This window comes from Nelumbo nucifera, chromosome 4 (genome assembly GCF_055504915.1).
Source record: "Nelumbo nucifera cultivar China Antique chromosome 4, China Antique-T2T, whole genome shotgun sequence".
Lineage (NCBI taxonomy): Eukaryota > Viridiplantae > Streptophyta > Magnoliopsida > Proteales > Nelumbonaceae > Nelumbo > Nelumbo nucifera.
In genome coordinates this window covers 65707806-65722340 of record NC_142652.1, presented here as the reverse complement: position 1 = coordinate 65722340, position 14535 = coordinate 65707806, and the positions used below count along the sequence as shown (strand labels likewise).

Genomic DNA, 14535 nt, shown 5'->3' with positions numbered 1-14535 from the left:
TAGACACAAGATCTCGATAAATCAATGGATAATAATTAAGTAAATAGAAATAGAAATCTATGGATAATTTTTTGGTATAGGTGATTTCTCATCACCTTTTCTATACATTGTTCTTCTTTGAATAATTTTTATATTTTATTTAGGTTTCTCGATTAGTACCCTGTACTTTGGGTCTAGTGCCACTTTGTCCCCGAACTTTAAAATGTGCCAATCCTATTGTTAACAGACCGTCAACTATGTGTATCACGTGATGGCATTTGAAAATGATAAAATTACCCTTCAAAACGTTGTTCATCATCTTCTTCTACAGAAATAAGTATCCTGCTCATTATGAAAGGGCTGGAATTGAGTGGCTCTAATGGAGATGAGAGAACGTTAGGTGCATTTCCTGAGCATGTGGGGATGGTGGATATGGTTGAATGAGTTAGATTTATCGATGGTTGTTGAAGTGGTGGGAGAAGGAGGAAAACTAGTTCTAATGGTTGATAAAGAAAACTGAATGACACTCGAAGGGCATTTGTGTCCTTTTGTATGCCACTTAACAGCTGACCAATGATAGGTACTGGATTGGCACATTTCGAAAGTTTGAGTACTAAATTGTCGCATTTTAAAGTTCAGGGACCAAAGTGACACTAGGCCCAAAGTATAGGGTACTAATCGGGAATTTTCCCTTTTATTTATCTTCAAAAAACAACTTTAGGAATTCCATTGATTGTGGTTTGTTTAGTATTAGAAAAAATCAGCCTTTGATCCTCGTGTTCTTTAAAACTCCAAGGCAAGCTTCTTTTACTACCACATAAAAGGAGTTGTGGGTTCTATCCATATATAGAAAGAAGTACAAGTTTCTTTGTTGTTGTTAGTCATATTCGTGTATTTATGCAGGGGTAAGCAACTAAGCCATTAATAAAAGCTTACAAATTAGTTTTGAATAAAACTTAGGAGTTAGGAATCAACTATCTCTCCTCCTATTTTTCAATATATATCTATATATATATTGTGATATTAGTGCGGGATCTGAATATCATCCCTCTCTTAAGCATCTATGGAAATAGAAATGGAGTTCTTGGGGGAAGATAAAATCAACCAATAATATTCTAAGCCATAACTCATAAGTAGCATCAATTTTGTTTTTTTTTTTTATCCATTTCTTCTAAAAGAGCCAAGTTGATGAGGGTCAAGCAATTGAAAAGTTAACAATCCTAAGACCAATGTTTAATTCCCTAGGAAGACAACCCTACCAACCCAAGCACACTGAATCTCTGATCCTTGAAAATCTAGTTTAATCCACTTAGCTTGCTACAAAGTAGTTTATGATCAGACACCAAAAGGGGGAAAGGATTACATTAACCATATAATTGACTTAGGGGAAACCTTCCCTAAATGAATTCTGCACCACATAGACCCCATGGTAACAACTTCCACAAAAGCCAACAAATCCAATGAGGCATGCATGGAAGCCTAATTGGTGAGAGAGATACTTGGCAGGTGGAGAGGCACCTTGCAATAACAGGAGCCTACAAGAAGCTTATCTCCTTTAGGCACATCATCCTTGTTTTCCATTAAAGAAGATTAGGATGAACAGATTGGCTCGTATATGGAGACAAGGGACCCAAAGTTGTTGACTGGGACCTTGAATATTTACCATATAGCAAATACTAAAATATCAGTACCCATAATTTGATGGCTCCTACATAAGAGGGCTTACAGCAAAAGCTTGCATGATCCAATGTCTTTAGACGATTCCATCCATGGATCATTTTTTTAGAGAGTTCAAACAGAACTATTGACCACCATCCAAATATTTTCTTTAAAATCATACATTCTGGATTAAAATTATGAAAGATATATTTTGTGTTGCCAATAAAAAAAGAAAAAAAAAAACTCACTGAATGCCGCCCTGTGTGAATATTTTGTTCGTTATTTTGTTTTTGTGGTTTTTTCCTTACGATCTATGGTTATAGAAATCAAAGAAATAGACATTGACATATTCATACATACCTCAAGCAAGGGTACACTCTGTTAATGCGCCTGCTTGTTTCACCTGGCACTCGCTGCCTGATCAATCAAAACCAAAAAAATAATCACAAAACAAATCACGAAAAGAGATCAAAGAAGACCACTGAAGCTCAAGATATTTTACTCACAGAGATCCATGATGTGATTCCTAACAAATTGCACATTCCCACAACGATATCTACCACATTCAAACAGCAGATTTAGATTACTAGTACCCAAGAAAATGAAACAATAACACCAAAAGAGGGCGAAATAGAAAGTAGAAAAGATAGAGTAAGGATTTATAATGTACCCCAGGCTTAAGAGCGACGCCCTTCTTCGTCCCAAAGCTCTTCAGTTTCTTTGTAGAAGAAGTCTCGCCCACTCTTCTGCACTCTCACACAATCAGAATCGTTTCCAGGAGATAACCAACGGTTCTTTCCCTTGATGCCTTCAGTGCTACACAAAAACAAAACTAATTTTCTCCAAGTAATGTCTTTGGATCTCCTTCTGACTTCTTTAACAGTCCATACCGTACATCTACTCTCTACTTTCAAATTTCTAGACTCAGAATTTAAAAGATGTTTATGTAGAATAACCCTAACTCCAGGCTTGCTTGAGTGAAACCCCAAGAGATTTCATGCGGCATAACTTCCACGGGCAAGGGATTGCACTATCCACTGAGACACAAAACAGAAACCTCACTAATACATATTCGGTTTCAATGGAATTTGCAAGATCCAAGAGAGCCTACCCCGATTCAGCTGCCGCTCAGGTGGGTGGAAGTTGCCGCTGCAAGCCTAAGGTCGCGGTTACAAGAGATATGGAGTATTGCAGAATCGCGTAGTGGTGGTTGTCGGTTCAAATAGCACATAGACATTGTCGGTGCAAAGAGATAAGAGATCGGAAGAGTTGATGGTCGCCGTTACAATCTCTAAGTTGCCATTGAGACTTGAGAGTCATCTCAACAAGACTCACTAAACTACTAGGGAGAGAAAAAGAAGCTTCTAGGGTTTTAATATTTCTTCTCCTCTCGCAGAAATTGTGACTTTTAGGTTTCACCAATATCAGGTGGTGGAGAGGGCTCTTCCCTACGACATAGATGAGCATTCTAAGATCTACAGTATGAAGCTATGGACGACCAATGAGGTCTATCCTAAATCGAAGTTATGGTACTTCGTGAAGTCAAGAAGAGCGGGCAAGTGTTCATATGAGGTGTTTGAAAAGCAACGGACAAGTTTTGGCAATTAGATTTTTGCGAAGAAACCCAACCAAAATCAAAGAAATAAGATTTGGTTTCCACATCAAATACAAACAGATTATCCACCATTTAGGAATATGTCATTTTTAAAACCTTAGGATAGGGGTGGCAATTTTCCCGTCCCTGACGGGTACCCGGGCTCCCCGACCCAATGGGGTCGGGGATGGGGTTACCTTGGCAGGGTTCGGGTCGGGGTTGGGATGAGGCTACCCTGAATCCCCCGATCGGGGACGGGGACGGGGACGGGGAATGCAATCCCCGCCCCAACACGTCTCCGATTAATATTTATATATAATCATATATAATATATATAATATATTATAAATTTATATATTTATATAATATTATTTGTTTTTAAAATATTAATTATTAAAACTTGAAAAATAGTAAAAGTGTAAAACACTAAACTAAAACCCACGAAAAAGAGAAGAGAGAAGTCGAGAACTCTCAACTCTGCATCTAGAACAACTAAACCCGTGAACCCTAGCTTCATGCTTGCTTTCGTCTTTGACTCTTCGTCACCGATTCGTTGACCGTCGTCACTGTCGCCCGCCGTCGCCGCAGAAGACTCAAAACCCTAGCTTCGTGCCTTCTCGAGTGATATAGAATAGATAAAGAAGAGTTTCAGTCGTCAGTCCTTCTAACTTTCGCCTATCGTCGCTGACTGTCGTCGTTGTGACGTCGTCACCCATCGAACTCTCTCTCCTCGCCGATCTTAACTATCCCAATGGTCCTCTCTCTCTCTCTTTCTCTCTCTCAATCTCAATCTCTTTGTCTCAACCTCTCACTCCGTCGGGGATTTGGGTCTCCGACGAGGAATTCATCCCCATCAGGGTCGAGGATGGAGGGGAGATTCCTTTCCCCGCCAGGGATCAGGGATGGGGACAGAGGGTGATTTGGGGGTCATGATCGAGGATGGGGAGTGTAATCCCCGCCTCGAACCCGCCCCGTTGCCATTCATACCTTAGGCTACGTTTGATTTGTGGGAAGATTTTGACGAAATGGGAAAGGTTAGAAAGGGATGGAAAAAAAAAAAAGAAAAAATGAGTAGATATTTTTTATGTTCCAGACTTTCAGTTTTTATTAAAAAGGAAAGATAGTGGGAGAATCAATTCTAATAACATTTATTAATTAATTAACTAGCGAGGACCCGTGCAATGCACGGAATTTGTTAAGGAAAGCTAAACAATAAAACACATAAGAGTATACAATTGTTTTATATTTCTAATTTTTTAAAATAATGATTAATTATGTATATTTATAACTTTTAATAACATTTTAAAATACAAAAATAGAAATAATTTATTTCAGCTAAGCTTGTTCATTGAACTGATTTAACCAACCAACACCCGAATTGCCCAGATTCTAATATTTTAGATTGAAATTGGGATCAGTTTTGTTGTGGCCATTTGTAAATTGACCAAAATTGAATGACCCAATCATAGATATATATTAATATTTTTATTTTTTAAATATAATTTTTTAATATGGAAAAGGGGTGAAATTCCCATATTTATTAGTCTCAAATATGTTATATTATAAGTTTATTTTTTAATAATATTAATGTAATTTTTAAAATTTAAAATTAAGTTTTCAATATAATCTTTTAAACCAATTGAGCAAACCAAAAATTAACCCAAACCAATACAACCCAATTTAGTTGGTTTTCACTAATGGTCAATAGATTTCGGGTGACCAAATCCCCAACCTGACCATGTCGATTTGGTTGACCAAATAGCCTACAACTGAATTAAACCAGGTTATGATCAGCACTCCTAATTTCATCTAAATTAATATTTTAATCTCTAATAAATAAAATTAGTTTAGTCAACAATAATTATTAAAAATTTATAGAAAAAATGCATAATAATTGAAAATATATTGGTAATGAAAATAAAATAGATAACTAATAAAAATAAAATCATTACAAAAATACTAAAAATACTGAAAATATATTAAGTTGGTCATAAATATTCTAATGTAAAAAATACAATAAATACAATAAGTCTAATATATTAAATTTAATAGTTAAATAACAGTAGTTTAATATCCAGTAATTAGGAGTGGATTTATACATAATTATTGACAATATATTTTTAAAAACTATAAATAATTGCTGAAATAACAAAAATTATTAATTTTAGTATATTAAGATCTTAATATCATTATTAATGAATATTATTTTTTGAAAGTTATTTTTCTAGACTTATTAATTTATATAAGTGAAATTGGTTATTTGAAATATTATTTAGTTATTTAAATAATATCCTTATTTAAATTTTGTAATTTTAATTATTAATTAAATTTAATAATCTATAAAATTACAATTTATTCTATTATTACATATTAATTTTGTAAACACTTTAAATTATTATTAATTATAATATTATGTTATGATTTTTATTTTAATTTTTTTACTTATTACATAATTTCGTTATTTTAACTATTTAAAATATAGTTATGTTAAATTTTTCATTCTTTAAAAAATTTAAATAGTATATAAAATATTTAAAAATATTCATTATTTGATATTTAAGATATTTAGTTATTGAAATATTTAAATAATATTTTATTATTTTAATGTTAAATTTCTGTTATTTGAATAACATTTTATTTGAATAATATGGAAAATCATAATTTATATTGTTAGTGCATAAGTTTTTATTTAAATAACAGAAATTTAACATTGAAATAATATAATATTATTTAAATGTTTCAATAACTAAATATCTTAAATATCAAATAATGAGTATTTTTAAATATTTTATATACTATTTAAATATGTAAATAACTAAATATTTTAAAGAACAAAAACTTTAACCTAACTATATTTTAAATAGTTAAGATAACGAAATTATGTAATAAATTTAAAAATTAAAATAAAAAATCATAACATAATATTATAATTAATAATAATTTAAATTTTTACAAAATTAATAATGAAATTATGTAATAATAGAATAAATTATAGTTTTATAGATTATTAAATTAAATTAATAATTAAAATTACAAAATTTAAATAAGGATATTATTTAAATAACTAGATAATATTTTAAATAACCAATTTCACTTATATCAATTAATAATTCTAGAAAAATAACTTTGAAAAAATAATATTCATTAATAATGATTTTAAGATCTTAATCTATAATTATTATATATTTAATATACTAAAATTAATAATTTTTTGTATTTTCAGCAATTATTTATAGTTTTTATAAATATATTGTCAATAATTATGTATAAATCTATATTTTTTTTGTTATTTAACAGATTCTTTTTTAATAATTACTGGATATTAAACTACCGTTATTTAACATTTTAAATTTAATATATTATACTTATTATATTTATTGTATTTTTGTGATTACAATATTCATGAATAACTTAATATATTTTTAGTATTTTTGTAATTTTTGTAATTATTTTATTTTTATTAGTTATCTATTTTATTTTCATTATCAATATATTTTCAATTATTATGCATTTTCACTATAAATTTTTAATTATTAGTGTTGGTTAAACTACTTTTATTTATTAGAGATTAAAATATTAATTTAGATGAAATTATGAGTGTTAATCACAACCTGGTTTAGTTCGGTTGTAGGCTATTTGGCCAACCAAATTGACATGGTCAGGTTGGGGAGTTGGTTACCCGAAATCTACTGACCATTAGTGAAAACCAACTAAATCGAGTTGTATTGGTTTGGGTTAATTTTCAGTTTGCTCAATTGGTTTAAAAGATTATATTGAAAACTTAATTTTAAATTTTAAAAATTATATTAACATTAATAAAAAATAAATTTATAATATAACATATTTGAGACTAATAAATATGGGAATTTCACCCCTTTTCCATATTAAAAATTATATTTAAAATATAAAAATATTAATATATATTTGTGATTAGGTCATTCGATTTTGGTCAATTTACAAATGGCCATAATGAAACCGATCCCAATTTCAACCAAAAATATTAGAAACTAAGCAATTCGGGTCGAGTTGGTTGGGCTGGTTGGTTAAATCAGTTTGATGAACAAGCTTAGCTGAAATAAATTATTGCTATTTTTGTATTTTAAAAAGTTATAAAAGTATTATAAAATATAAATAATTAATCATTATTTAAAAAATTAGAAATAAAAAACAATTGTATACTCTTATGTGTTTTATGTGTTTTAGAAATATAAAATCCTGTGCATCGCATGGGTCCCCGTTAGTTCTCTTGTAAATTAGAGATAAGCATGGTTTTTAAAAATGAACCGGTGACCGAACTGGTCAAGGGTTCGATTATTGGTTTGAACGGTCTGACCGTTTGACTCGAATGGTCGGCCCGTTCTGACAAAAAAAAATTTTAAAAATTGTAAAACAGTCAAAACCATTCAAACGGTTAACCAGCCGGTTCAACGGTTTGCTAACCAAAATCAACAGTTTTGGGGGAAAAAGCGGTTTTGGAGGAAAACGGAACCAGTCAGGTGACCGGTTCCTGATTTTTCCGGTCCGACCGTCCGATCTAGTCTGGTTTTGAAAATAGTGGAGATAGATTAGGAGATAAATAGGAATTGGAGATGATTTAGCAGAAAGTGGGGAGGTAATTTAGGATAAATTTTAGGAGAATAGATTGTTTGGGAAGGAGAGCATCTCATTAGTTCTTTAAAAAATGACATGGAATAAAAAAAATAAAAATTTCAAAAAAAAGGAGAAAATTTCTTGACTGCTTTGTTTTAATATATATATATATATAGATTAATCAATAATATTTTAATAAAATAATTTTATAATTAAATAATACTAATAAATATATAATTAATTACTAAGGGTAGAATATAAAAACTTCCTATGAACTGTCACTTCAACAAAAACCTCCCTGAACTTTTAAAAAACCCAATACATACCTCCCTTTTGTATATGATTTCACATAAGATATGATAGTTTTTTGGATATAATTTTTCAGATACCATATCTTTTCCATATCATAGTCAAACCCTTTACTAAAATAATACTAAGGCTATGTTTGGTTTGAAGAAAAAAGTAGGGAGAGGAAGGGAAAGGTATAGGTTAGCCTAAAAGAAACTTTAACCTAAATCACCATTTGTCATCCTCTTTCTTCTCTTTCAATCTCCCACCCCTGAAACTCCATTGAGTCAAGAAGAGAAGCAATATTCAACCACCGTAGACTTTCCCCTGAAACTCCATTGAATCAATAAGAGAGGTAACATTCAACAAACCATAGACTTTCATGAGAGCACAAGAAGAAATTATAGATCATTTAAAGGTTACTCTGTAAGGCCTGAGACCTGAATCAATCACACAGTTGAAGGTAGTAACCGCTTACGCAATCTAACAATTGAGTTTTTCATAGAGGGACCTGAGATGGGTATCTAGCTCATTTATGGAACCCTAGAAGACAAGATCACCTATTGAAGGTGGACTTGAAATACACAAACATATAGGAGGTCATGTCTGCCATGACTCATAAGAAAAGAGGTTGTGAGTGAGTTTTGGTTTTGTAACCATTTCTAAAAGCTAATTACTCAGTTTAATGAGAATGAACAGATTCTTATCAATTATCAGAACATAAAGAGGCGAAGTACAAGATTTCTACGAAGTGAATAGATCAATGAGGTATTTGTTCACTTTGACTATTTGCATCACATCAATTCTTTTCTTCTCTTCAAACGTGAGATGGAATCATGGAAGCACAAGTAGAACTCATAATGCCACTAGTTCAAATCAGCACCCCACAAATGTCTCACAGCACATCCCAACCGGAACATCTCCTGATGTTTCCTTATCATTTCTTGTACTATCATCAAGAGATGTTCCCAATACATGGCAGCTAGGATGTGTTGTGTGACGTTGTGGGTAGAGGTGTAAAGTGAGTCGTGTTGGGCTAGCACGGCATGACCCGCAGGTGGTCCGTGCAAAGTGTGGGTCATGCCGTACTAGCTCGCGGGCCGTTACGGGCCGTGCTACCCTCCCCAATGAAAATTTTGGGGGTCAACCCAGCACGGCCCACAGCCCAGGCCCATGGGTCGAGTCTTGGGCTAGGCCGGGTCGTGCATCAGGCCAAAGCTATTTATTTAAAAAAAATTGACAAAAAAGTTAAAATTTTAATTTTATACGAATTTTGTGTATAAAATTGCTTATATATACAATAATTAAATAAATTAGTATAGTAAAATTTTAAAAAATATTTATTTTATTAATATATTATATACTATATATTATTATATAATTATAATTTATATAATATTATATAAAATATATATAAATATATATAATATAAATAAAATATATATAAATAATATATATGGGCCATGCTTGGCCAGGATACGGGTTGGGTCGTGCCATGCTGGCTCGTTAACCTAAAACCCCAGGCCCAACACGGCCCACATGATCGTGCCGAACCTAGCACAGCCCATGAATCGTTGTGCCAGGCCGTTCGGGCAGGTCCAAGGCCGATTTACACTTCTAGTTGTGGGGCACCTCCTTGTTGCTTGTGGGGGCTGAGGTGAATTCCATCACCACCACCAAACAACCAACCAAAACAGAAATCAAAGTAATCAAAATTGATTCATTTCAAGGGTAAAAAAATATATTTTAGAAAAATTTAACACACCATGTCAGCATCAACAGCTTAAGAAGTGAAAAATTGGAAGGCCCAGAGAGAGATTGCTAATTAAAATGGACTCTTCTAGGCGGGTGTCCCCAATAGTGGGGCCTTTCTCCATTCCATGCTCAGTTTTCCTTTGAACTCCATGTTCGGGTGTCGTGGCAACCAACTCCTTGGCCTTCTCATTTAGCTTTTCCATTCTCTCTAGCCTTAGCAAAAGACTATTGTGCTATTGTTGGGTAATTTCCCATGTCCTCCGCTGTAGGTTGTTCTTTCTCATTACTCCATCCTTTATCGCCAACTATATTTGACACTCTATTTCTTTCCTTTATCATCAGTTGTGGCTGGTGTAACAAATGTTTATCTAAAGTTGAGTGAATCAAGTGAAGGACATTTTTGACATTTTAAAAATATAATGCTTATGTCCTCATAATTAGTTAGGGGCAATTTTGTAACTTGACAATTTTCCATCTGCTTAGTGACAAAAGGGAGGTATGTGTTTGGTTTTCCAAAAGTGAAGGGAAGGATTTTATTAAAGTGAAACCCCGGGGAGGTTTTTATGATTGTCAAAAAACTTTAGGATCTGTTTTTATATTTTACCCAATTATTAATTAAGAATTAATTATTAATTAGTTAATAATACTTTTTAATCATTTAGTATTTTATAGAGATTAATTGTTTAAAATCCATTATTAGTTAATGAATTAACATGTTACATTTTATTAGTTTATAAGTTGTTATTAATATTACATTTTATTAATACCCATGATTTAATTGGTAATTTTAAATCATGAAATTATTTTCATTGATAAATTATCTATTTTAATTAAATTAAATAATTAATAATTTATTTATGGGTCATGGTTCTAGTATTAACTCTTTCAAATACTACAAGAAAGGTGTTTTTCTTCTCCTAAATTAATCCTACATTCCCACTTGTCCCCCCCCCCCCAAAAAAAAAAAAAATGGCGGGACTCCACATACCAAAAATTGATATTTCCCATCCCACCTCATGACATCCCACAAGCTAAACATGGGAAGAGAGGAATTTTCCAAAATATTCCATAATTCCCCTTGCCATCCCACAACCAAATGGAGCTTAACATTTTATCACGTAAATGTTTGAGATTCTATGAAATAATGAAATAGGCTTTTTTTTATCTATCGTCAAAAGGAGCCTTCTCTTCGAATAAGAGGAATAATAGAAACAAGCTAACCAGTAACTGGGTTAAGGGGTGATACCGTGCCAATCGTTACAAATAAGGTTTAGTCGAGATCAGTCCAAACCGATCCTGAGTTCTATAGGCTCATATCCTCTAACCCTTAGTATAAGAAATTTATTGGACCATCCAATCATATTTTGCCACATCATTAATATCTTTCATTTCAAAACACAGGGTAAAAGAATTAAAACTCTTCCAATGTTTCTCTTAAATATTGAAACATTCTTTCACTTTTTAAATTGGGTAAAATACAAAAATCTCCCCTGAAGTTTTTGGCAATCATAAAAACCTCCTCTATAGTTTCATTTTAACAAAAACCTCTATATTTTTGAAAAAATTCAACAAATACCTCCGTTACATCAATGGCCAAGAAGGAAAACGTTAAAGAGATTATCATTTTTTTCAAAATACCTATTTTACTCATCTCTCTATGATCCGCTCGAACACTATTCATCTTCTTCCTCACACGCATTGCAGTAGAATGGCAATGCACTCCCCCCTTCAGAAAATTGCAATAGACCTCTCCATCAAGGCACTCCGCTTACCTCCTCACAACAAGAATAGATTCATCGAAATCCAAAAAGGCTTCCCCTATTACCTTTTGAAAAGGACAATGGCGTTGTTGGTTCTCGGTGATCGAAATCCAAAGAAATCACTTCTAGGTACATGTCCCCTTCCACTTCCACCTCTTCTATTTCCTCCTCTTCTTCTAGATGATGCCCACCTCCTCTTGTTTCGAGGCCCACTACCTCGACAACCGCTTCAACACCATTGTCATCTTTGATCAAATGGTCTCAGTCTGCCGAGTAAAGGTGTCCAATCACTCCTCGGCCCACCATGTCACTTGCCTGATTCGACGAGGACGAGCAATGCTGCTGAAGTTTCAGTAGCTTCAAAAATGTTGTTCACTTCTACATGGAGTTTATCAGTTTCGTTTCATGGGGAATCATTCTCACTTTCGATTAATAAGATGAAGGCCGCTCCAACGCCCAATTTGAGTAATACGAGAAAGGCTACACCAGAGCGGAGGAGGACAATGCCATTGAGGGAAGATTGATGGTCCTAGAGGAATAGATTAGATAGAGAACTCAAAACCCATTGATCAACAGTGTTGGTTAGGCAGAACTAGAATGACAAATCCTTTAACAAGAAGTTCATATTACATTATTGACAAGAAAAAACTCATTAGATCTAGAACTGTGGTTCGTGCATTACAACAATCAATGATTGATGAAGGTAGGAGGGCATCGTTTGATGGTAGATTACATCAGGATTCAAGCATTGTCGACTTTGTAAAGACTATTCAGCATGCAATGGATGCCAATTCCACAAACCTCATGTTGAGGTTTGTAACCGTAGGTTTTTTTTTCCAAAATTACATGGGGGTTTGTTAAATTAAAGTCATAGTTCATTCTTTTCTCAGCAATCTTTCTCTGACTCTCCTTTTGTTTTCATTCCAATATTCTATTTCCAACTAAATCTGGCCCTTTAAGACCTTGAGTTGATTTCTTTTTCTGGGAGGAGAACATAGGTGCATTCTCGGTCTTGAATTTTCTCTTTTGATTTGTTGGGAAAAAATTTGTTTTTTTTTAAGAATTTGGTCTAGGGTCCTTGCATCCCCTTTTTTTCCCTTGCAAAGTTTGTATTATACAGATGAGTTGCTTTTCTTGTACGAGTCCTCAGGGAAAGGACGTAAGAAAAATTGAAGACAGTAATAGTGTTCAATCTTGCTCTCTCCATTTCCGTAGTTCTTCAGGTCGCTCTCTATTCCTTCATTTCTCTTTGCTGATTCAAACCTTATGTTGATCTCCTTACCATTGCTTTGGCTTACAGGAACCAGTTTGCAATGGATGCCAATTCAAAAAATGGGTCATCAGTTCCCTCCAATCTCACTGCATCTGATACTGAGAGTGGCTCCTCTGGCAGAACTTCTGGAGTACAGGAGCACAATGGGGTTTCTCAAGCTCGGATTGGGCCTCATGGAATCAGTGTCCCTACTAGGTTTTGGCAGGAAACAAATAGCCGGTTGCGGCATTTACAAGACTCTGGTCGACGAACACTAATAAGAACCCACTAGACGACCTGCTCTAGGAACTCTTGAATCAAATTGTTATGTGCACCCAGAAGCTAGAAAACAAGCTGTAGTTGATCAGATTAGAACCTTAAGGAAACTAAGTCCTTAAAGACCCCAATCTTGAAGACGCCACAAAGGTTGATCACTCCCTTGGTAAGTCAAGATATTGTGTTCTACCAAGAACACAAGAAGGCAAAGCTAAGTTTGCTGAAAATACCTTTATATTATTGATTGATTTTCGTGTTACATAGTTGTGGCCTTTATATAGGCATGTAAACATCATTATCTTATAAAGAAACTCCTAATCTTATAAGGAAACTCCTAACTAATGATGATCCCTTTAATTTAGGAAAGCAAATATGCTTTGAAATAGAAATCCTTCTAAAAGACTACAACTAATGACAACTAAGCATAGAAAAGTCAAAGTAAACCAAAACAAGACAAAACAAGCCCAACAAGCCCATCAATACATCTTAGCATGCGAATTGGGCCTTTTCTTATCATGCCCATGCGCCAAGCCCATCAATACATCTTATGTCATGGATTCCCAGCTTGTTCTTCAAGATCCAAGCCTTGCTCATCATCTTGCACATAAAGATAGGTGATTATCCTTGGTGAAGCTTTGGACACTTCCAGAACAGTCTTAGAATCTTCTAGAACAGGCTCTTTGTCATGCACTTTCATGATTAAGCCTTGTAAAGCCTCTTTCATCCTTTTTGTTCTTGCCCTAGTCATTGGTCCACCGATTCCTTGCAAAGGATCTTGAGAATATTTGGGAATATTAGTTTGACCCATTTGGCCAGCACCTCAATCTCCATTAAACACTAGTTCAAGGATGACTACTCCACCAGAACTTATTTCATCCAAGAAACCATTGAGTTTTAGCGATAGTCCCATATCATCTCCTCGAACCATCTCCACTACTGGTAGCAAGACGTTGTCAGATATTAGTAGGTTGCACCATCTTTCGTGATGAGGAGGAAACAAAGTGGCTCGTGGGGAAGCCTCAGATAGAAAAAAGAAGAATAGGGAGAGCAAGAGGAGACATAGAGATGCCATTGATGAATATTGAAGAATGATAGAGAGAGGGGAGTGATGAATAGTATTATTCCGTGTTGGTGGAGAGAGAGAGAATCAGAGGAAAATTCAAGAAGAGGGAAGGTTGGAGGGGGGAGTGCACCGCCATTCTATCATCATTGTGCATGGTGAGAAGAAGATGAACAATGTTCCAGATGCACATTAATTCGTGAAAAGGTAAATTAGGTATTTTGAAAAAAAATGATAATCTCTTTAACGTTTTCCGTCTTGGTCATTGATAGAAGCGAGGTATTTATTGAATTTTTCAAAAATAAAGGGGATAGTTTTGCTA

At 33.7% G+C, this 14535-nt stretch overlaps 1 long non-coding RNA gene and 1 pseudogene across 7 annotated transcripts in view; one reads left to right on the top strand and one right to left on the bottom strand.

Moving 5' to 3' along the window:
* LOC148800651 (uncharacterized) overlaps positions 1–3289 on the bottom strand; it is a 35723-nt gene extending 32434 nt beyond the window's left edge. For 5 of the 7 annotated variants that reach the window (XR_016068658.1, XR_016068663.1, XR_016068659.1 and 2 more), the window contains exons 1-3: positions 2309–3289; positions 2145–2194; positions 1999–2055 (exon numbers count right to left, since the gene is read on the bottom strand). This is a non-coding gene — a long non-coding RNA (uncharacterized LOC148800651). Of the gene's footprint in view, positions 1–5; positions 2056–2144; positions 2195–2308 lie in introns of those variants that run through there. The other 2 variants (XR_016068660.1, XR_016068657.1) reach the window with 2 other exon arrangements.
* Positions 3290–4257: 968 nt separating this feature from the next.
* Positions 4258–14139, top strand: LOC148800650 (QWRF motif-containing protein 2-like; annotated as a pseudogene).
* Positions 14140–14535: the final 396 nt, after the last annotated feature.